Source organism: Antechinus flavipes, chromosome 3 (assembly GCF_016432865.1).
Source record: "Antechinus flavipes isolate AdamAnt ecotype Samford, QLD, Australia chromosome 3, AdamAnt_v2, whole genome shotgun sequence".
In the NCBI taxonomy this organism is placed as follows: domain Eukaryota; kingdom Metazoa; phylum Chordata; class Mammalia; order Dasyuromorphia; family Dasyuridae; genus Antechinus; species Antechinus flavipes.
Window position 1 is genome coordinate 272,442,024 of NC_067400.1, and position 26,084 is coordinate 272,468,107.

The following is a 26,084-nucleotide window of genomic DNA, read 5'->3' on the forward strand; positions in this document are numbered from 1 at the left end:
GAATGTGATAATAATAGAACCCTCCTTTCAGTCATTGTCAGAATAAAATGAGATCACATTTATAAAGTACTTCACACATCTCAGTATTATGTAAATACGATTATTATTATAGAAACAGACGTTTTGTTGCCCCCATTAAAAGATAAGCATCTTCATGGCAAAGCTTGACCCTTTATATCCTGAACCCTTAGCTCCAATAACAACGAGTAGCACATGTTAAGAGTTTAAAAGCTTGTGGATTATGTTCCCATATTTAGTTCATGATATAACTGAAATATCTTAGTAATGTAGGGGTTGATCAAGGTAGTCATATTATTAATCCCTGGTCATATAAATGAACTTACAATAAAGCATGTATAAACATTGGAGACCTTATGTCTTCTGTGGAGCTGTTAACTCCTGATAAGATTAGGGGATAGTTACTGGAATATACCTCATTAAGAATGAAGACATCTCCTCAAGTTTTGTTTATGGATTGAGGTATTGATTGACCCAGTTTTTGGAGATCGAAATCATCCCTTTGTTTTGGGACTATCAAAGAAGGCAGGGGAACACTCCCCTTCTCCTGGGAGGATGCCAAAAAGAGTTGAGCAAATAAATGATACCTGGTACTGGGGATATATCAGCATAGCCTCACCAATTACCATCCTACCATTTTTCCTCTTCATAATTTGAAAGATGGCAGCCTGCCAACCCAAGAGAAGTAACAGGATCAGTGTAGAATGAAGTTCCTGGATCCAGTCACAGGAAGGCAGTAGCAGAGACATGTTACAGTTAGACTAGTTAGACTTTCTTTCAACCATGTGGTAGTAGCTCCTGCACCGAGTCCAGTTCCTGTAAGAGTACCAACAGTTCCTGAACCCCAGTTTTTAAAATAAAGGAATCTAATAGTCCTAGAAAACAACATCCACAGACCCAATCATTTAAGACTGAAAAGGAAGCTGACGATTTTGTTTGTTTATTTGTGCATAGCACCAGGCTTGGAGTAGTCTTTCTAACAGCCCAGATTTGAAAATTCTGAAACAGTGCCTTCTGGAAAGAAATGAAGATTGCTTAAATACTCTGAGGAGAGAAGAATTATACATATGGGTATTGGGTAATGATTTAATAACTGACATCTCAAATGGTGACACAGAAAAAAAAGGTTATGTTATATTCACTATGTCTATGATTTGTTTCAATAATATTTGCATCCCCTTTAAAAAAAAAAAAACTTTCTGATGCTAAAGAGGTACTTATTTGGAATTCACTCACCTCACTTCCTGATGTTTCTAAATAAATAAAGCCTTCCTAAAACTCATAGCATTTTAGCTCTGGAAGGAACCTTAGAGATCATCTAATGCAAGGACATTATTTTATAGGTGATAAAAGTGAGATTCAGAGAGTTGTAATAATCTGCAGAAGTTCATAGAGCAGAGCAAGGACTAAGGAAGAGGTTCTTAACTTTTGTTGTGTCTTAAGTCCCCTTTGGCAGTCTGGCAAAGCTTACAAACTTGGCAAAATGATGTTTGTCATAAATACATAAAAGAAAATACATAGGAACATAAAGGGAATCAATTATATTGAAATACATTTATCAACTTTTTTATTCATAAATTCACATATCCTAGATTAAGAACCCCTAGACTAGAGCTTACTCAATATTTGATAAATTTACTAATTCATTAAATGAGCTACCCATCTTCTCTCGGACCACAGTTTTAGAGCTGAAAAGGATTCCAAAGATCATTGAGCCCAACCTCTTCTTTTTACAGAAAGGGAAAGTGAGGTCCTGAATGTTTAAGTAACTTGCCTAAGATGATACAAGTTAATTAGCAAAGGTAGAATTCTAATGCTGGCCCTGTAACTACAAATGTAGTTGTTTCCACTAACCACAATAATAACTGTAATTATAATAACAATAAGCATATATATGTATATATATGTACATACACACATATGTGTGTGTGTGTGTATATAAAACACTTAAATTTGCAAAGTTTTCCATCTGTTATCTCATTTGGTTCTCCCAGTTATCCTTTGTTGTTGTTCAGTTCTTTTCAGTCAAGTCAAACTCTTCTTGATCATCTAGCCATGTGGCTATCAGGTGCCCCATTCCCACTTTATATGTAAGGAATTTGAGACCCAAAGAATTGCCTAGGATTACAGCATTCAAACTAAGGTCTTCCCCAGCTCCAACTTCAGAACAATGTAGCAGCATTATAACATACGACTTTTCTTTAAAAAGTATCATTTCACTGACCCCTAACCACTATTTATTACACCATTCCCATGGAAGAAATACATTCTAAGCTGTATATTGTTATAGATGCTTTATGGATGGAAGATAGAAAAAAGACAAATATTACCAAAAGGCACATAGATGTAGTGCTAAAAGATCACTTATGGATGTGAGAGTAAGATGATAACTCATTCTTTTAATATTAGAAGAGTACTTTAAAGTCTAGGGTAGTTAGGTGGCACAGTGCTGAACCTAGAATCAGGAAAACTACTCTTTGTAGTATTCCCGGCTCTTCTGAACTTTCTCTATGATGTCTTCATGCTAGGTCCCTTTCTACCTCCCTCTTACCTCTTTAGTTCCCTTTTTTTGTCATGTAACTTGATTTAGAATGTAAGCTTCTTGGGAGCAGAAGCTTTCTATCCGTTTATATTTGTATCCCTGTTGCTTAGCATAGTGTTTAAACAGTGATAAATAATAAGAACTTTATAAATGCTTGTTGAATTGACATTGACATCATTATGATCACAGATTGTTATTATATGCCACTTAAATCTAGGTCTTCACTGATTCTTTATACTTGATGAAGTGTGAAAGTTAAGAGGCCAGAGACATTAATTCTTTATCTCATTCTTTCATTTACTAGTATGGCAAATCTGGGCCATCACAGATCATGCTGATATATAAAATGAGTAAGATAATGCTTTCAGTACTCAGTGAGTGTCTGCATATGGTCACATACTTAGTATGACTCAGAAGCAGAACTCAAACCCAGCTGTTTTTGACTGAAAAGCCAATGCTTCACCGAATAAGTCAGTCAATAACTTAACTTCAAGACTTGTCAGCTTTCCTTCCACCACACAGGCTCTCTTCCTCTGCAAAACTTAAAGTTGTTATTGTTCTATCATTTCAGTTGTGTCTTATTCTTTGTGACCCTATTTAGAGTGTTCCTATCAAAGATACTGAAGTGATTGACCATTTTCTTCTCCAGCTCATTTTACAGAACTGAAGCAAATAGAATTAGGTGACTTGCTCGAGGTCATACACCTAAGTAAGTGTCTGAAGCTAATTTGAACCTACAAAGAGTAGTTTTCCTGATTCTAGGTTCAGCACTGTGCCACCTAACTACCCTAGACTTTAAAGTACTCTTCTAATATTAAAAGAATGAGTTATCATCTGACTCTCACATCCATAAGTGATCTTTTAAGCACTACATCTATATGCCTTTTGGTAATATTTGTCTTTTTTCTATCTTCCATCCATAAAGCATCTATAACAACATACAGCTTGGAATGTATTTCTTCCATGGGAATGGTGTAATAAATAGTGGTTAGGGGTCAGTGAAATGATACTTTTTAAAGAAAAGTCGTATGTTATAATGCTGCTACATTGTTCTGAAGTTGGAGCTGGGGAAGACCTTAGTTTGAATGCTGTAATCCTAGGCAATTCTTTGGGTCTCAAATTCCTTACATGTAAAGTGGGAATGGGGCACCTGATAGCCACATGGCTAGATGATCAAGAAGAGTTTGTAAAGTTGATCTTTGCCTTCTGTGTCTGGGAGAAAACAGCCAATGAGAAAGGGAGGACAGAGTAATGGAGAGTACTTCCACTATGTGAATCTCAGGGATTCAGTGATTATAGACTGGAGAAGAAATGTTCTATCCAACAATGTATATCGTATCTTATATTCTCTAATATGTGGTCTAGCTTTTTAACTAGATCAGTAGTTCTCCAACATTCTTTTCCTCACAGAATAGTATTCTTTACCATAAATAATCATATTATGTTAAATATATGGGTTGCTTATAAAATAAGAGCTCCTTTGCCTTGGGGATTCCAAACTATTACCCAGGACTGGAGATTTCTCTATCTAACCCATGCTCTCACCTTTTTTGTTTTTATTTCCCAAAGACTCTCAGAGTAAGAGAAATCTTTGTAATTTAATGCACAGAATTGGTACTTTAACTTCCCTATGGCAAACTGAGAATAAGTGGCTAACTTCAAATAGGGAAAATATTGGTAAGAGATTTCTTTATCCTTAGAGGTAACTTGGGCCAGAGACAGGGATGTGAAAGATGAATAGCCCAGCTGTGAAGAGGCTAAAATAGTTTCCCTGGGATTTGGACCTCAAAGCTATTATCAAAAGGGAATGAGTCAGAAAATGAGCAACAGAATACAAGAAGCAAAGAAAAACAAAGAAATCTGAAACTACCAAAGATCTAGGAAAGGATTATTTAAGACTCCCTGCCAAATCCAAAGTTGAAAAACCTAAACATAATAATGGATAAAAATAACACAAGAAAACTGTCTAAAACTAAATATAGAATTTGAAATGTCAAATGAAAGAACCTATATAAGGCTTGCAGAAAAACAGTAACAATGATCTATGTTGGAATCTCTAAGACACATAAATTCTGTAAGCAACGAGGAGAAAGAATAAGAAATATGAATAACACAAGACTATTTTTTGAAGGGAATCAGATGTTTCCTTAAGAGAAAATGACCAAGATATAAACCAAGAAGATATATCTTGTAAATCTATAAACCTAAACATTAATGAAAAAAAATTCAGTAAAAAGAAGTGTTCAAAACTTTCCCATACAGAAAATAAAACCTGAACAAACTATTCACTTTTCAAGAATCCCAAATAGATATACAAGATAAACAAATATAGGAACCAAGGACAACAACATTGACAAAATAATAGCCTAAGAATTACAAGAGTTCTTTCTACATGTACACAAAGAGACTGTTGTGAAACAGAAATCAAATAGAAATGATAGTGGAGAAATATGCCTGAAAAATCATGAACTAAATATGACAATCCCATAAAAGGAAAAAGATTTAGCATAAAGGAACTACCAAAAAAGAAAATTCCTGGCCCTGAGATATAGACGAATTCTACCAATTTTTAAAGAACAATTTGTACTCATATTCAAATCATTCACAAAAAATGAGGAAGCAACCTCCCAGAATCCCTTAATGAGACAAATATAGTCCTAATAACTAAACTAGGGAAAGCACAGGATAACTATAGATCAATCTTTTAAATGACAATCAAAAATTTTAAATAAAATCCTATCAGATTATACTGATTCATCTAAAGAAAAATAATTCATCATTACTACATTGGATTTATGCCAGGGATGAGAGGATAGTTCAACAAAATAATATAATGGATCATATTAAAAACAAACACATTCAAAACCACATAATTATCCCAATGTAATGAGCATACATTGGAAATTTTTCCTAATAATTATTTTAAAAATCCAATATGCCTATTTCCCCACAGTTAGTTGATAAACTTCTGGAAATGTTGGCAATAGAAATTAAACAAAACAAAGATGTATAAAATTGTATAAAAATGTATAAATGTATATAATATATAGATGTATAAAATTATATAAACAGGAGATAAAACTGTCCCTGTTTACTAATGATATGATGCTTTACTTGTAAAATTCTAGGGAATTAACAAAGATACTAACATAATGCTTTATCAAAATTTCAGGCTTCAAAATATCCTCAAAAATCAACAGCATTTCTATACAGTTATCACAAATTCCAAAACATTTTCCAAATAGTTTTTACATGCATAAAATATCTAGAAATCATCTTGCCAAAGCAAAGTAATTGAATCTATTCAAAGGCTATCAATATGTGCATACCCTTTGATCCAGCAGTATTTCTACTGGGCTTGTATCCCAAAAAGACCTTAAAGGAGGGAAAGGAACCCACATGTGCAAAAATATTTGTGGCAGCCCTTTTTGTAGTGGCAAGAAACTGGAAACAGAGTGGGTGCCCTTCAGTTGGAGAATGGCTGAATAATAATGGTATATGAATGTTATGGAATATTATTGTTCTATAAGAAATGATCAGCAGGATGATTTCAGAGAAGCCTGGAAAGACTTACATGAACTGATGCTGAGTGAAATGAGCAGAACCAGGAGATCATTGTACACGACAACAACAAAATTATAAAATGATCAATTCTGATGTGGCTCTTTTCAACAATGAGATGACTCAGACCAGTTCCAATGATCTTGTGATGAAGAGAGCCATCTACACCCAGAGAAAAGATTGTGAGAACAGAGTGTGGATCACAACAAAGCAAGCAAACAACAAAAGTGAAAATGCATTCTATTTTCTTTCTCATTTTATTCCTTTTTGTTGGATTTTTCTTGTGCAGCAAGAAATTGTATAAATATGTATGCATATATTGGATTTAATATATATATTTTACCATATTTAACATATATTGAATTACTTGCCATAGATGGCAAGGGGAAGTGGGGGAGGGAAGGAGAGGAAAAATTAAAACACAAGGTTTTGCAAGGGTTAATGTTGAAAAATTATCCAAGCATATGTTTTGAAAATAAAAAGCTTTAATTTAAAAAAAAAAGAATTCAAAAGAAAAAAATGTGGAGAGATATTATTAGTCTTCTACACATATATGTTATAAGTATTGTATTCCACATAATTTCAGATTTTGTTTAAATTACTGATTAATTATGCTAATTATTTTTTCTTTTTTGTATCTTTAAAATAAATTTCATTAAATGATTATACTTCTCTGGAAAAAGAAAAAGGAGGAATATTGGTGAAAATTATGGTGATTAAAAAAACAATAAAACTTTTTCTAATGTAATGCCAGAGAAACTGAGGCAGGAGAGAGATTAGAGAGTTTTTAATATTTTATTAATGGGAGAGTAAGATTGACTGGACAGGACTCTCGTCTCAAATTATCCAGTCAGACAGAGATAAAGATATACTGGGACCAAGGAATTCATGTTGGTCCCAGGTCTGGAGGAGACTATCATCTCAAAGAATCCAGCGTCCAGCATCCACAGCCAGCCGCCATTCTCCAGCAATGAATGGAGAATCTCTAACCTTTATATACCTTTTAGAGACAAAGAAGAGGGAAAGAGCCAGCTGGAAAAGGCTATGAATCAAAAAAGAACCCAGAGACAGGATATCTGAATACCCAGAGATAAAGATGTTAGTGAAATATCTTGGAATATTTTAGAGGGATGTTGTAAATTTCTCAAGGACAGAAGATAATCAGGAAGTCTACTCCCTTGTTTATCTTGCTTGGGCTAACAATTTATATCCTTAGACTAATTGGTCCTCAGCCTTCATGGACCCGAGGGAGATTTACAGCTTAGGGGAGTAATTAGGGAGACTGGGACAAGGGAAACTTGTAAAGGAAACTGAGTCAGGACAGTTAAAGAGAACTGTGGCATAACACTAAATGTAAAAAAAAACACACTAACCAAGCCAATTGTGTTTCAACAAGGCAATAGCTTTTTCCAAAGAATCAAAATTGTGGGGGCCCAAAGCCTAATAAAGAGACAAAGACAGTTAACAAAAGCAGACAATCATATTATCATTAAAAACTGGTAATCCAAAAAATTGAATTAAAGACATCATTCAGGAAATGAATGATTTGGAAGAATAATAAAATATGATAAGATTGTGTAGAAAGAGAGAGGAATATTGAATGAGATGGAGTGAGATCTCTTAAGACAGTTGTGAAAACACAGGTGTAGGCCTGAAGGTAGTCCTTGGGTGTTGACCCAAGGGCATACTTATTTCCCCTTCCTGCTATTCTTCCACGACATAATTTCCTTCCTACCTCAACTAAATATGGGCAGCTATGCTCTTACTGGCCAAAGTTCAATTTCCTGGGGTAATCCTCACGTTTAGAATGTAAGAAAATGAGGATGAGGGTCAGTGGTGGGAAGGATTTTTGTTAGGGACAATTTAATCTGCTGATCTGTCTCTAAGGCATCTCCTCCCTTCAATTGCTTTCTCGACTGGAGTGTCACCTGCTTCTCAAGAGAACTATAATAAACCTTTATTTTGTTCCTAGAGATATCTCCAACTTTTTTAATTATATAGTGGCCACTCAACTCTCTGAGCCACACAATATCATATGGATAGCTAACATTTTGTGCTAGTCTTCACATCTTGTTATTAGACCGAGAGCAAGGTTTCTATCATTGTAGTATTACTGAATTTTATACAAGTAATGTTATTGTCAATTGACAGTAAACATTTATCAAAAAGTAACTTTGTTCCAAGCATTGTACAAGTACAGAAAATTCAAAGATACTAAATTAAAAAGCAGCTGTCCTCAAGGAAACTGCTTTCTAATGTGAGAGATAACATAATACAATCATAGATACAAAATCTAGAAGCAAGACATAGAAAGAGATATTCCATTTAATAAAATTATAGACAATATAAAATTCTTGGGAGTCTACCCACCAAAAAAACAAACAAAAAAATAAACCCAGGAACTATATGAACTTAATTATAAAACACTTTTCACAAAAATAGGCAGATCTAAACAATTGAAAAAAATATTAATTGCTCATGGGTAAGCCAAGCCTAATATAATAAAAAATACAATTCAATTCACATTAATCTATTTGTTTTGTGCCATACCAAAAATATTTTATAGAGCTAGAAAAAATAACAAAATTCATTTGTAAGAACAAAAGATCAAGTATTTTAAGGGAATCAACAACAACATCAACAACAAAACTGTGAAGAAGGATGCCTATTTGTTCAAGATCTCAAACTATATTATAGAGTAGAAAGCATCAAATCATCAAAACAATCTGGTATGCCTAAGAAATGAAGTAGTGAATTAGGGAAATAATTAGATACACAATACATAGCAGAATTAGGAAGTAGTAGGGACACAATACATAGTCAATACATAAGCTATAGTAATTAAATGTTTGATAAACCCAAAGATCCAAGCTTTTGGAACAAAACATCTATTTGACAAAAACTGATGAGAAACTGGAAAACATTATAGCAGAAATCTCACATCACATACCAAAGCAAGGTCAAAATGAGTACATGATTTAGACATAAAGAAAAATACCATAAGCAAATTAGGAGAGCATATTAATGCAATCCTGTTCCAACAATGCGATCACTTTTTCCAAGAACTAGTTTCCTCATCTGTAAAATAGAGCTAATATTTATGTATCCTACCTTATAATGACAAGTAACTGAGGCTATACAAAGATGAGCTATTGTTATTCTTGAATACCATTGTTAACTACATAAGAGGGAGTATCTTCACTGATTCATAGCTTTAAATCTGCAAGTAATGAAAAAATTAAGACCAGAATAAAATACAAGAAAGACAAACTACATTGAATTTGAAAGTTTACATTGTGCTTTCAAAGATATTAGGCTGCTCCCTGAAACAAAAGTCGATTTTGGTGAGTACCAATTTTCTCTAACTGATGCAATATGGTTGCAAATTATGGATTAGCATATCTCCAAAGAATCAAAATTGTTGAGTGCTCAAAGAGCAATAAAAAGACAAAGACCGTCAACAAAAACAGACTGAATCATTAAATACTGTCAGATCTAGGAAAGAATTTAGGACCAAACAAGATATAGAGAGCATTTGCAAAATGAATCATTCTGATCATATTAAATTTCAAAGGCTTTGAACAAAACCAATGCAACTAAAATAAGGAAACTGGGGGGAGAGAGAATTTTACAGCAAGAATCTCTGATAAAAAGCTCATTGTTCAAATATATAGAGAACTGAGTCAAATTTATAAAAATATGAATCGCTTCAATCGATAAATGGTCAAAGGATATAAACAGGCAGTTTTCAGACAAAGAAATCAAAGTTATTTATAATCAAATTTTTAAAATGCTCCAAATAACTACTAAATAGAGAAATGCAAATTGAAATAATTCTGAGTATGGAATCACCTCACAGCTAATAGATTGGCTAATAAGACAGAAAAGGAAAATGATAAATGTTGGAAGGGATATGGGGAAACTGGGACTCTGACTGTTGTTGGAACTATGAACTGATCCAACCATTCTAGAGAACAATTTGGAACTATGTTCAAAGGACTATAAAATTGTTAGTATTCTTTAATCCAGAAAGACTATGGCTAGTTCTGAATCCCAAAGAGATTTTTAAAAAGAAAAGAAAAAGATCCCCATTTGTACAAAAATATTTATAGCCGCTCTCTTTTGTGTGACTAAGAATGGGAAACTGAGGGGATGCCTATTAAGTGGAGAACGGCTGAATAAATTATGGTAAGCAGCTGTAATGGAATATTATTGTGCTTTAAGAAATGATTAACACAATTTTGAAACTATCTGGAAAGACTTAAACGAACTGTTACAGAGTGAAGTGAGCAGAACCAGGAGAACATTGTACACAGTAACAGCAATATTGAACAATGAACAATTGTGAATGACTTAGCTATTCTCAGCAATACAATGATACAAGCTAATCCCAAAAGAGTTGTTATGAAAAATGCTATCTGCTTCCAGAAAAAGAACTGATGGAGTCTGAAAATAGACCAAAGCATATTATTTTTCACTTTTTCTTTTTTTATCTGAGTTTTCTTCCACAAAAGGCCAATATAGAAAAATCTTACATGATTGCACATGAATAACCTATATAAAATTGCTTATCATACAGGATGATGAGAAAGGTAGAATTTGGAAATAAAAACATTTTTAAAAAGAATATTAAAAATTGGTTTTACATGTAATTAGGGAAATGAGATATTATTAAATAAATATGTAAAATATACATGAGATGTAAGACGAATCTTTCTGGTCTTATTTTCCCAGAGCCAGATTGTCTATATTTCCCCTCCAAGTTTTTCTTCAGGGCTCTTTATCATATTTGATTCTTTAATAGATCCAAGATATTTCCTCCAGGTTTTTTTAGATACCCTAAATTTCTACTAGTGAATAGTTGTCACCACAACATTAATCTTTGTCAAATTTTGAACTCACTCAGTTAAAGGACAAGTAGGCTCAGTTACAGCAAATTTTAAAGGTCAAATAAAAGCCCCAAAGAAGGATGAGATTCACAAAAAATACAAAAAGGAACTAAGCACTAAAGGGTAATTACTTGGATTTTTCAGAAAAAAAATCAAGCAAACTTTACTCTATGAACCTACACTGTATAAGAATATCATAATAAGGCAAGCCATATTTCCTCTAGGTCTTTTGAGTTGCAAATAGAAAGATATAAACATTCTCAAACAAGCAATAGCAATTAATTAATTATGCCTTACATATAGCTAGCATTTTTCTGGGTTAGAGTCAAATATTAGAGTCAAATTGTCGATATTTTCCTCTTTGCTGTTGTGGGATTATGTATTAGGATTAGAGATGTCTTTTCTAAAACAATCAGTTCGAGATTCCACTGGATGAAGTTTCTTCTGGTGTTGGATCTCAGTGACTAGCATTCCAGGTTCCCTTTAATTAATTAAATTTTCCAAAGGGATATTTACTTCTAAGATATAGCAGAAAGAAAAATATAAGCATTTTCTATCTCTCAAAATCCTAGAAGCTTTCCTAAACCATCTTAATTTCTGGCCAGAGTGAATGCACATTTTAGCATGGTTTTTACACAATGGTCCCTCAAGTTTAAACCTAATGAATCATCACTTCTAGATATGCTCTCAACTTGGCTATCATTGGCCTGAGTTCTGAAAGGCACTCTTCACTTCTAGAGTTTTGATGCTGGGTTGACTAAAAATGCAGTGCAGACTCAACTCTTAGACTACTTCATCACTCACTCTCCTGGCTTTTCAAAATTCACAAGATCATAGCCTTCAACTTACTTTCTCTAAAGCAAAAGAATAAATTCCAAGGAGAAGCATAGAACCACATATCAACATAAGAGGGAAAGAGCCCAAGACCTCTTCCATTGTGACATTGTCTCTCATCAAACATGACCAACAGGAAGAAGTCAGCCCAAGAGAAATCCTAACTAAGGGAAAAGAAAATGAGGGCAACTGATGTCTTTCTGGAGGCATTCTCCCAGCCACAGAATGCACATATAGTCTTCAAAGTCTAAGGAATGACCATTATGTACCATCACTGCTCTCTCAGAATCAGGCTTTTTTACCTTTTTTATGTGGAGAATTTATTCATCAGTGCTCTGCCCATGCTCATAGGGTTCAAGCCTCCTATTATGAAGGTAATTTGAGGACAGGAAGCATTAGCAGCTGGAAGTATCAGGAAACATCTCATTTAGATGATAGCATTTGAGCTGGACTCTGAAGAAAATTAGGGATTTTAGGAAGTGAGGGAAAATGCCAAGATATGGGAAAATGCATGTGCAAAAGTATAGAGATGGAAAATGGAATGTCAAATGTAAGAATCAGAATCCGCAAGAAGACTAATTTAGAAAATATGGAAGAAATGTGAAAAAGCCTGGAAATGTAGGCTGGATGCAGATTGTGAAGGGCTTAAATGCCACAGAAAAAAAACTTTGCCCTTGATCCTAAAGACAAAAAGGGAGTCCTTGGAAAGATTTATGTCAGGACATGGACAGGTGTTGTTGTAGGAAAGAAGGAAACGTAGATGGGCTACTATATATATTGAACATAAATAGTAAAGAAAGAAAAGAACTAGAGGTAATCTATCTCATCTCCTCAGGAAGATTATACTTTATGCTACCTATGAAGACCCATTTTTGTCTAACCATATCTCCTACCATCTTGCATTGATATAATTGAATTTTTAAATATGTGAAGAGGATTTACATTTACCCATATTAAATTCAACCTTACTAAACTTTGTTGTGATTGTTTAGTCATTCAAATGTGTCCATCTCTCTGTGATTCTTTTTATATAGGGTTTTCCTGGCAAAACAAACAAAATTGGATTGCTTCCATTTCAATCATGTTAGGAAGATTCTGAAGATCACCTGGCAGTATAAGATATCAGATATTGAGATCCTTTCTCAAACTAAACTGCCAAGCATTCTAATCCTACTGCAGAGAATGTAACTCCCATGGAGCAGGTCACATTGTTTGAATGCCATATGCTTGCCAAAAATACTATTTTATAGAGAATTCATACAGGCAAGCATTCATATAGTGGTCAGAATAAACAATATAGGGAAAATCTTGAGGTCTCTTAAGAACTTTAAAATTGGTTGCATGACATGGGAGACATTGGCACTAGACTGCCCAGCATGGCATGTCCTCATCAGAGAGGGTACTATGCTGTATGAGCAAAACAGAATTGAAGTAGCTCAAAAGAAATGCAAGATGCACAAATTTTGAAAAACCGCCCCAGATTTTCAAATGCACTATTTGTGCCCAATCTGTGGTAAATTATTCTGAGATTGTATTGGTCTTATCAACCACAGTTGGACATGTTGTAATTTGATTCTAACTAAGTGGTATCCTCTTCAAAAACAAAAGACAATCACCAATTTTTTTTGTTAGTTTTTTTTGCTAAGAAAACCTTATACAAAGAGTTGGACTACAATAGAGGTCCAGTAACTCCAGGCCAGTGCTTTATCCACCGAGCCACCTAGCTACTTTACTAGAATTAGCCCATTATTTTAGCACAAAAATATTTCTTTATTTTCTCATCCCAAGGGTTAGTGTCTTTTCTCTCAACTTCATGATATTTTCAAACTGTAAATGTACCATATGTGTTTTTATGTAAATCATTGATAAAATCATAGGCCAAGAAATTCAGCTTGGACATCCTTTGAGCTAAAATTGGCCTAGGTATGAGTATTCTCTGAATTCGGGCGTTCGAAATGTTCCAAATCTACCTTTTATATAAGTTCACTCACAACTTCTCTATCTTGTCCACAGAAAGAGGATGATGAACACTGTCAAATTATTTGCTGAATTTCCAGTGTACTATTAAACGGGATTCTGATTTCATTGGTAGAGGGAACTCCCAGAAAAAGAAAGTTCCTCTACCAATGCATGTCAAGATTTCTCTGCAACTTATAGTGTCAGAGTTACCTAGAACTTGCCCAGGTTCATGCAGTCAGTATGTCTCAGAAATTAGACCTTGAACCATTGTCTTCCTAGCTCCAAAGCCAGCTCTCTATTTACTATGTCACTGATAACTCTTTGTGAGAGATGTATAGATAGAAATGAAATAGTCCTTCCCTCAGGGAGTTTGCATTCTGTCAAATAAACAAAATGTATATTATACACTAAGTAGCTCTATGACTTTGGATGTGATGCTCCAAAACTGGTACTTGTCAAAGAAATGAGAAAATCTCTATAGATCAAGTGATCTTTAAATTCCCTTTCAGCCTTAAAATTCTTTAAAGAAATGTCAGGGTATGAAATAGTTCCAAGTGACTAACATGTACTTACATGAGAGATTTACCAATTGTTTCTAAATTTATTTCCATTTACAGATTAGAGAAAACTAAATTTTTATCAGTCAGCTGACACCTATGAATACCATCTACACACTACTCTAGTCTGATCTTTAAAAAGCATAATGAAACTGCCTTGAATTCACCATCCTGAAATCAGAATTGAAAGGGACCTTAAATATACTGTGTCCAATCCTGTCATTTTACAAATGCTAACTAGGAAGAACACGGGCAAATGTTAATTTAGAAGAATAGCAGAATAAGACTAACAATGAGCCCTGCTGTTCTCCCTGAAAACTTTGGATTCAACTTCATATCTGACTCTTCTATATACAGACATACTGTGATTTAGGTGGCATATTAATACTATTTGTTGCAAAAGACTCCATAGAAATATCCTTAACCATCTCCTTTCTCCCCTTCTATATCTTCCACATTAAGAAGCAAAAAGATGGGGGCAGAGAGATGGTGTAGTGAATAGAACACTAATACTGAAATCAGGAAGACCAATCAAATCTGAGTTCAGACATTTAGTAACTTTGTGACACTAGGCAAATTAGTTCCCAATTGCCTTCAAAACAAAACAAAAAAGCAAAAAATGTCATTCTCATCTCTAACAGGAGATGTTGTCTCCACTCCTTTCAAGAGAACTATTCTGAAGGGAGAAAAAAAAAATAGAAGAAAGCTACTATTGAGTTGGGGACCTGCTTTTATTTCCTGGAATTTTAATAAAATCTGATATGGTTGACTTAAGTAAATTAACTGGGTAACACATACTACAAATAATACAATAGGGATTTGAACTCCTGACTACAGATCTATTCATTCTTTATACTTCAATCATGCTGGGTTTCTCTCTGCTCCCCTTACACAACCCCCAGCCTTTCTTTTTTTAATAATAGCGTTTTATTTTCAAAATATATGCAAAGATAGTTTTCAACATTCACCCTTGTAAAACCTTATGTTCCAAAATTTTCTCCCACCCGTTCCTTCACCTCTCCCCTAGACAGCATAATCCAATATATGTGAAACATCTCCCAGCCTTTTCTTCTATTGCCTCATATAACATAGTACTTGGCACATCGCGGGGAGTTAAAAAATGCTTCCTGGCTCTTTCCCAATAGTATCTATCAAAGGCAGCAGAAAGTAAAAGAATGGAATGACCTCAAATAAGGGTTTCAAAGATATGGTCAAGTGATCCAGAGACTGGGCAGAAGAAGTGGAGACAATGATCAGACATGCCTGAATTGAAGGAGTAACTGGGAATGAATATCAAGAAACACTTAGCCACTAGGGTAACAATCAGAGTGAATGCTGAAGATGAGCTGATTCAATGGGCAGTCAGGGATGCTGACAAATCCAGGACAAGCTGAAAGCAGATGTTAAGAATGCAGACCAGGTGTGCATAAAGCTTAAACAAAAGTGAGAAAGGAAAACTGGTTGCCATGCAACAGCCCTTGGCCATGCAACAGCCCTTTTTCTGCACAGCTTCCTTTAAAAACAGAAATTTTTTTTTTAAATCACAAAAACCAGAGAAGCAGCAACATATAGATATCCTCTAGTCTAACTCTTGCTTTTCAAAGGCAATGGTTTCTCATAGGGAGGGGAATTGGACAAGTATTTCTTGAAGTGCTTTCCATTTCCTGTTGGCACCAAGAACCATCCAGTTGTGTTTTAGAGAGTAAAAATTCTCCTTGTTCCCCCAGATTGGAAAATATGGCCTCAATTTATTCCACCATTGGAGAGAGTAAGTACTCCAAGGATTCCTGGAGCTTCTTTTCCCCAGTAAAGCATTGATGCAAAGAAATTAAGAGTAGTGAAAATTTACCTTTCATTAGAACTTTTATGTTCAATTGTTTCAACCATGTCTCAGTATTAGTGATCCCATTTGGGGTTTTCTTGGCAAGGACACTGGAATAGTTTGTCATTTTTCTCTCCAGATGAGAAAACTGAGGCAAACAGGGATAAGTGTTTAAGCTTAGATTTGAATTCAGGTCTTTCTAATTTCAGGTCCAATTCTCTATTCACTATACCACTTCACTGCCCTCATTAGCTTTAGGAATATGAGTAACAACTTGAATAGGATAAATGCTTTCCCAATTTCCTGGCTAAATTTCTTTCCTAAATACTTCTTTCTATAATATACTCATGGAGTTCAGATAAAGACTTATAATCCTATAGTGATACAGAGTCCAGGAAAACCAAGGCTCAATTTCAACTGTCCATTGTAATGTTAAAGGATTGGAATTCAATTGTAAATAACTTGGTGGGAATTGAGACATCTGGCCATCTTATGTTTTAAAAATACTGATGTTGTCTTAAATGTTTTTATTCAACTACAACTCTTACAAAATATTTTATATAACAATTATATATTAAATTATGATTTATAAATTATAACCTTGGCAGTTCTTTATGGTATTGTCCATTTTACTATGTAATCACTGAACATTTCAATCTTTTAAGAATTCAACTCAATTGAACTCTACAACATGTGTTAAGCTCTTCAACATGTAAAACAATATGATAGGCAGGAAGGGGAACAAGGTACAAACAAATTTCTTGAAAAGGAATGCTTTTGCTTTTAACTTCTACCATAGTGAGCACTTGTTTCCTTGAGGCACCTAGATGACATAGTGAACAAAGCAATAAATGGAAAATCAGGAAGAATTCAAATCTTTCCTCACACACTGTCTGATTGTAACTAATTGTCTGTGGTCAAGTCACTTTACTTCTATTTATCTCAGTTTCCCCTGTAGGACAGGAATAATTATATAATAGATCTTCCAGAGTTTTGTGAAAATAAAATAAGATCGTATTTGCCAAGAACTTTGAAAACTTAACACTTTATATAAAATGTTATTATTATTTAGATAGAATAGTTTCAGGTAATAGGAGCCAATAATTAAACAAGCTTTTGTTAAAAAATCATAAAAGAAGAAAAAGGACGCACATGTGCAAAAATGTTAGTAGCAGTTCTTGTGATGGCAAGGAATTGGAAAATGAGTAGATACCCATCAATTGGGGAATGGCTGAATAGTTTATGGTATACGAAAGTAATAGAATATTATTCTATTAAAATTACAAATTAGCTGATTTTAGAAAGACCTGAAAAGATTTACATGAACTAAATCTGAGTGAAACAAGCAGAAATAGAAATACATTTTACATAGTAACGGCAAGATTGTGCAATGATCAACTATGGAAGACTTGTTCTTCTCAGTACTTCAGTAATCCAAGATAATTCCAATAAACTTTGATTGGAAAATGCCATTCACATTCAGAGAGAGCTCTGGAGACTGAATGTGAATCAAGATATGTTATGTTCACTTTTTTTCCCCTTTTTCTTCTGTTTTTATTGTCTCTTGTGGTTTTTTCTTTCTGTTCTAATTTTTCTATCCCAGCATAATTCATAAGGATTTTTTAAAAGAATAAATATGTGTGTGACAAAAAAATGTGTTTTCCATGTAACTGGAAAAAATAGAAATCAAAATAATCAATTGATTTTTTTTTTTTAAAAAGAAAGAAATCAAGAAAGTCAAGATGGAGGTAAGGAAAAAGAGAATTCCAGGTGTGGTTTTCTTATCTTTAAAAAAAAATTGTAAATGTTTTATTTTTTTCCTCAATTATATGTAGAACAATTTTTAACATTAAAAATAAAAAAAAAATTGAATTCCAAATTCTGTTCTTCCCTTCCTCCCTCCTTCCCTTTGACAATAGGCAGTTTGATACAGGTGACATGTCAGGAATGATTTTCAACAGTTGCTATGGCCACAAAAAACAACGTCATTAAAAGCAAAAGAAAAAAATCACTGGGATGTAGTCAATATTCCAGATAAGCCTCTCTCAACTCAGACTGGTCTCAGATGACTAAACATGGATCCATACCCACTTGAAATCTCTCCAGGTTGGAAGGACTTTTCAGAGTTTATATTTTAGTTGTATAGAGTTCAAAAACTCAAGGCACTTCCTGTCATGATGTGGCATTCCAGTAGAGTTTAGTAGTAGCAGTAATGATGATAATAATAATAATGGCTATCACTTATATAATTCCTATTAAGTGCCAGGCAACATGCTAAGCTCTTTGCAAATAATCTCATTAGTTCTTCACAACCACCTGGGGAAATAGGTATTATTATTATCCCTATTTTACAGTTGAAGAAGTGGAGGCAGGAAATGTGACAATGCCTCACAGGGAGTGTGGATCTCAGATCTTCCTGATTCCAGGCCCAGCACTCTATACACTCCACCATCAGCTAGTCAAAATAATCTTTAAATAAATTTGCAAAAATGTCATAATGACCCATTGCCCAATTCCTGTTCTTGGATGAGCTGATTCAAATCAGTTCCTTGGTAGTTTAGATTCAATATTTTGAACAAAATAAGATACAGTTAAGAAAAAAAGATTTACTAGAGCATAGATTTATATAAGCATAAAAGGAGGATATTCAACAAGAATAGGTCTCAAGGACTCTCTGAATTAACTCATGGAGAGAGACTCTCTTGCCCACCTATAGTGATTTATTGGACAAGCAGGGGAAAGTCCCTAGAGTTCCTTCTAGCTGCTTTGTAGTGGCTAAACTATTGTCATGTCAACAATCCAAACATTCAGTTCCCCAAGCCAACCAGAAGTAGAGAATGATTTACCTTTATAAGGAAAAATTATGCTATTTTCATGGGAAGAGAGTTTAAGATATTGCCACAGTCCACTCTTTAGGAGTAGCAAGAGCCTTCTACCCTTTAAATGATAATAAATAGCCCTTCAGGGCTAATGTTAGTCATGCATGACCTCTAGTATTCAAGAGATCTGATATATATGCTCTACTAAAAAAACAAGTGAAAAGCTAAAATAAAAATATAGCAAAAGCAAACCAGGGGCAGCTAGTGGTACAGTGGATATAAGGCTAGCACTGAAGTCAGAAGGCCCTAAGTTCAAATGTAGCCTCAGACACTTAAAAAAAAAATTCCTAGCTGTGTGACCCTGGGCAAGTCATTTAACCGCAATTGTCTCAGGGGGAAAAAAAGGCAAATCAAACAATGTAAATTTCCTACAGAAATAATTAAAGCTGGGAAAATCCCAGGAAGGATTGAGTTCTACATCTAAAAAGCCCTGTGTGGTGAGTGGTGCCAAATCTTTGCAGTTCACAGTGGGTGTCTCAATGTAAAAAAGGTAAATAAATAGGAGCATCAAGAATAGAATATAGAAGATACTTCCCTAAACTACATACTTCCTATGTAGACACCGATTCTCATCACAGACACTGAGGGAATCTTTGTTTCTGCCCATGATCCATTTCTGTCCACTGCTGCTGAAGCCTGGATCTCTGTCTGCTGTCCCTAGATTCTACATCCCTGAAGCCTCTGAGCCCTATATCTGTTGGTTAAGTCCTGCTGGTCTCTTTGTGGGGGAAAATATTAGCATTGCCCTTTCAATTGTCACCTCCATGATTTACACAAAAGAATCACAAAATCCATCTGGCAAAATTCTGGTTGGTTTCTCAAATTCCAAATTAAAAACAAGTCTCAGGTGTTTAAGCACAGTTATCTAAAATGCTTGGGTTTGTGTTCTCTCAGTGTTGAGGTCCCTCATGCTATCCCTCAATGGCTAGTTACATCCAAACACAATTATAGGACTGAGCATCGCTGGTTCATTTGTATTGTCCTTTCCTAAAAGTCATTCAAAATTAAACAGTTTGCATAAATATGGCTCCAAAAAAGATAAGACTCCCTAGCAATACAAAGGCAAGAGCTCCATACAAAGCTTTCTCTAATGAGGTGAAAATCTTTTTTTGGATCTCACCTAATTCAATCCTTTCAGCTACTCCAAAGGCAAACTGAAGTTCTAAGTAATGGAACTTGGAGTAGGCGTAATTTAAGAGACTAGAAGGCCCAACAAAAAGGCTCAGTCCTTAAGTACAAAGAACATACTCACATTGGCTACAAGCAGTTTACTCTTTGATCTTCCAGGAAGGAGGATGCGTCTTTGAGAACAACTAAAAATACACTCAGAAACATGAAAGTCAATCAGTACTCATTTTCCTGGGCACCTTCTATTTTACTCCCCAACTCTTTGCTCCATTATTATGTTCTAATCCCTCTCACAAAACTAATCATGTTAGGCTGGACTTGACTCAGGCCAGTCCCCTGGTAGTTTAGGTTCGATACTGGAACAAAATAAGACATTTGAAGGTCATTCAACATTTAAGAAAAAGAGATTTATTTAGTCACAGCAGGAAAAGGATATTCAACAAAATAAGAATTGAGGACACCTGGAGCTGATTCAGCTGAGTGAGGCTGCTTTGCTTGAGTTACCCATTATTTTCCACTAGCAAAGCATCAAAGAGAGCCCCTGGAGCTCCTCACTTTTTCCTTGTACTCAGGTGATCAACAAGTGATGTCAACAGCTTGAACCTTTATTCCTGAAACTAAACTAGATGCTCCCAGAATCTTTTATTAAAGGTCTTTTATATATGTGTGTGTATACACACACACACACACACACACACACACACACACACGAAATAGAATTTCACCTAATTTGCTGGGGACAAGGGTTGAGATATCACTTTTACCAGTCGTTACTCAAATTTGATTGGGCTCAATCTCAAGAAACTTTCCCATCCTTCTCTCTCCTCAAATTATCTTTTCTTTGACTTCTTTTGTCCCTCCCCAGAATCATTTGTGTTGAGGGCTACACAAATGTGGATAACGGGGTCCTAGCATTCAAATGCAACACTGATGCTTTATATAATCAGTTTGAATCTAGTTTTTAAATTGTAACTCTAAAAAGGGGAGACAAAAAAAAAAAAGCAAGCAAGGCCACTTCTCATATAAATGGAATCTATGAATACCACCCTCTATTATCACTTTCTACCTGTGCTCTACAAGATTTCCTATTCTCAAATTTCAACTTTTCTAAATACTTCATGACTGCAGCTTGTCACACACACACACACACACACACACACACACATATATAGATAGATAAAATAGATATCTATCTATCTATATAAATATATATATATATATATATATATATATATATATATATATATATATATATATATATAGAGAGAGAGAGAGAGAGAGAGAGAGAGAGAGAGAGAGAGAGAGAGAGAGAGAGAGAGACAGACAGACAGACAGACAGACAGGAATGTTGGATGCTGGCAACAAAGTGAAGAAAGAACTTTTTTTTCCCCCGAGTACATCCATCTTGTCTGCTTAGCTAAAGCTGTGGTTCTAGCTGCCCAGAGTCTTTTCAATGTTATCTGATAAGCCCATCTTCTATTGTTTTTTTTTTTTTTTGTAAGATCATAGATTTGAAGATGGAAGGAACCATAGATGCCATTGTGACCAACACACTTTATAAATAAGGAAACTGAGGAAGGAAATTGCCTTGCCCAGTCATACAGCTAGTGAAATCAATTTTAAACTCAGGTCTTCCTTCCTGTCTCACTGCACTACCTTGCTATTACCTTAGTTGTATGCTCTCTGAGAAAAAATACTCACCTGGGACTTCTGTTATGATTGCCAATGGAGAGCCTATTATCACTGTGGAAGCACCAAAGTCTGGGGCTTCAATGATAGCTATTAAGAGTCCCTTTAAACAGGTCACTGATTTTCTGGCTATTGTAGAGATTGTTGCTGGCAAGCTCTCCTAGCTATACCAGGCTTTCTTAAATTTTTTCAACTCATGACCCCTTTTCACTTAAGAAAATTTTATGTGAACCTGGATATATAAGCATATAGAATAGGTATACAAATCAGACATTTATGATAAATCATAATTTTATGAACTCCCACATTCAGTTACAAGATCTCATATGAGTTGCAGACCACATTAAGAAACTATGGTATAGTGAACCAATTACAAGGAGTTCCACTAGAATCTCAATGACAGGAACAATCTCCATCCATGACATGCTTGCCAACATTACTGACTACACCCTATCCACAGCTGAGGACCGCTTGGTTATCTTCAATGGCATTTCTAATGAAGAGATATTTCAAGGAGAAAAGGACTACCAGTTTGCAGCCTGCAGGTTAATGAAAAAAAGATCCTATAATCTCTTTTGCCTTATTGCAATGTCTTATGGTCACATTCCCTTGCAGACAAAATTGTCAAGAAAATGACCTTTAAGGAAAAAGCTACAACTGTTCCCATGAGACGTGTGATGCAGCAGATCAAATGCTTCTATGAGACACTCTGGGATTTCTACTGCCACTGAGCTGCTCCTTAACCACAGTCTATTTCAATTATTTAAACATAAATGGTTGTATAAAACCCAGGAAAACTCTACCTCCTTTGTACTTATTCCTTCCATTGGCAGAATAGAGAAACTCCTGCATTTACATTTTTCCTAGCTAGGAGGAAAAAGTGTAAAAGTAAACTTTTTCTTTGAAAAGCAAATATATAGGTATTTCTGAGGGGCAAACATACATTTCACTTGATAGGAAATGCAGAAGGTACAAAGGACTCTCACAGAATTCATTAACAGATACAGAAAACACAAAAAGCACTCAAATAATAGTTGAAATAAGGCCTTAATTTTTAAACACCCACGTTTGATGCAAGATGGATTAGCATCCAACCCTCTCACCTATGGGGCAAAGTTTCAGGCAGATTCAGTGCCCAATAAATAGCTTTAAGAGCAAGCTCTAACGCCAAAGAAAGTGTTCTAATCACCATGTTCAAGCTTATCTGACCCACTGATCATTAAAATATTACAAATGATCAAGAGTTCATTACCACTATATTGAATGAATAAGGATTTATTAAGTACAACAACAACAACAAAATACTGGCAGTATCGGCCACAAACAACTTATATTCTAAAAGAAGACAATCCATATTGGGGAGCAATGGCCAAAGAAAGCTACTATCATTTAGAAAAGTTATTATGATGGTGAGTGGAGTATTAGGGGAATCTATTGATGTATTCTATTTGATTATGGTTCCAAAATGAAAATCTATGCACAGTGGGTCAGAGGGTACACATCTGGTGAAGAGTTTATTGGGGAAATTAAATGTAACTTGGCTAGAACCAAATTGATATAATAAATCACACAATGGAAAACTCGGGGCCCCGAGTCAGAATTTTCAAAGACAAAAGTTGTTTATAGGTCAGGTGGCAAGACAATTAACAAGATGGAAAGAATCATAAGAGTCTTCAAATTAATTTCTCTATCACAGCATAGAATTTAATGGTCCCCTATTAGTGACTGCTTAGAATAACCTTGTTGCCTGGAAATTGGATATCTATATGTGAAGTTTCCTATATCAAGCTAAAACAGGGGAGTGATGGCAGAGATGTGAAGGAATCAAAAAGGTTTTGGTCCTTTTTTGTGGAATTATGCCCATTGAATTTCATTATATACTATCAAAAAATTCTGGAAATAGAAAAACTTTTGAATTTCTTTAACTTCCGAAGCTTGAAATTCTTAAGTACTCAAACACTGGAAAAACAACATAGATAATAAATACATATAATCTAGATTATAACATGCTCTTAGATGAAGTTTTTGGAGTCAGTTTAGATGATATTGAATGATATTGACATTAATGATGGACAGTTTATGCATTGGACCTAACATAGTGAGAAAAGGCTGAATTAAACAGCATTTAATTAATAAATACTGTATTAGATACAAATACAGATAAAAGTACAAGAAATGAAACAATTCCAGCTCACAAGAAGCATAAGCTTAAAGAATTTTTTTAAAAGAATTTTTAAACACTCACATGAAAATATTTTCTAAATGGAAACTATAAGACATAGGATAGAGGGTCTGTGCCTGAAATTTCAACAGTAAAGGACAGTGATAGAATCCTAAATAGAAATGGGGACCTCTAATCTGTACATAAGGACCTTTGCAAGTCACATATTAATTTAGAAAAATACATATTAATATCACCTATGCTTTATTGTGTTTGCATTTATTTTGTTAAATTTTCCAAATACAGCTTAATCTGGTTCAAGTCACACGTGGAGTCGTTGGCTGTGTATTTGACACATTTGGCATAAGGAACTATAAGCAGATTGCCATCTTCTCTGCAATTTATAGTCTTAGATTGTCAACTATAACTGTGAGAGGTTAAGTTACTTGCCTGAATCACTGAGCCAATATATAGCACAAGTAATATTTGAACAATTTTTTTTCTGACTTTGAGACCAGTTTTCTATTCACTCTTCAGATGTCCCACAAAAGGAAATTATATTTAGCAAAAATAATGGGAAGTTGACTTAAGATCATATTTCTGGTAAAAACTGAGGAAGTTTATATGATTGATTCAAAGTCTTTTGCAGACATGCAGCATTGAAAAGAAAAAAAAATCTTTCCCAAACTTGTACCTATTCCTGCTGATCCTTTAGAAATAGTAACGTGTATCTGTGTACTGCAATGTTAAATATAAGACTGAACCTGGAAATCTTTAGGCAAATCTGGCAATATGGGATCAATATTCACTTTAGACTTCTAAAGGCTGATGTAGCCAAATCCCAAATATCTAACATAGCACTTTGAGGGACTCTGGAATGAGAAGGCATTTAATAGACATAGACCAAAGACTCCATGAGAAAAAATATATTGATATGTGATGCAGTAGTGCTCATCTCAAGAGGTTGCCCAGCACTTTTTCCTCTTTGCCCCCCTTTATCAACTCTTCTTCCACAGAAATTCCAGGTTATCTTAAAAGCCAAAGATAGTCACACTTTGCTTGCCTGACATAAGCAGTCAATCTATCTTCATAGCATTTGTATGGCACAATGGTAATGAAATGATGGACAGATACACTAATTAATGGTGTATCCACATGAATATCTTAGGCTTTATAAAATTTCATTATTTTGTCCTTTAATTTTACCCCTGTGTGAAGCCCTTTGTCTTTGACGCTTCATCTCAGTAGAATTGCCAGAATGTCAGGGAACAAGCTGAGTTTAGAGAGTAAGAGAATCTTGCATTTTATCTAATTTAACTTTTTTGACACAAAGATTCTATGAGGTATTCAAGAGATAAGAAAATATATTCATAGAATTTAGAACTAAAAAGGACCTCAAGAGTCTATTAGTCTACAAGACTCATTTTACAGATAAAGAAACAAAGAAATTTCAAAAAATGTAACAAGGATCCATTCTTGGTTCTATCTTCTATACCAATTTACATATGAAGGCTGAGAATGCTTCCATTATATGACCTTTTTAAGAATCATGAGGTTTTGATGCCTTTTTTTTTTAAATAGGGACCTCACTTCTCACTGAGTCTCCCTCAACAATATAGTCTCTTACAACAAAGAAGTATAATTACAGAAACAAATAATGCATTGCTTTTTGGGTTCCCCCTTCTTCCATTTTATGATTCTGTTCTGAATAAATTTTTTTTGCTGTTTTATTTGTGGTTCTGTATGATCTTTTAGTAGAACACACTAGCTAGGTAGACTTGACTTGAGAGATTATCAGTCTGTAATGGAAGGGTAGCCTGAGACAAATGGAGGATAACTAAGATTATCCAAAATACCCAGACATTAAATCCGAGAAATATATTATTTAGAGATGAGTGCAATATGTGGCAGAAGTTGTAACTGGTTATTTGAATACCAAATATGTTCATTTCCCAAAAATATCAGTATAATGCTATTTTGAGTGCATTCTTAATGTACCCTTAGTGTCATTAAAAGTATAAGTTTAACCAGGAGATCATTATATA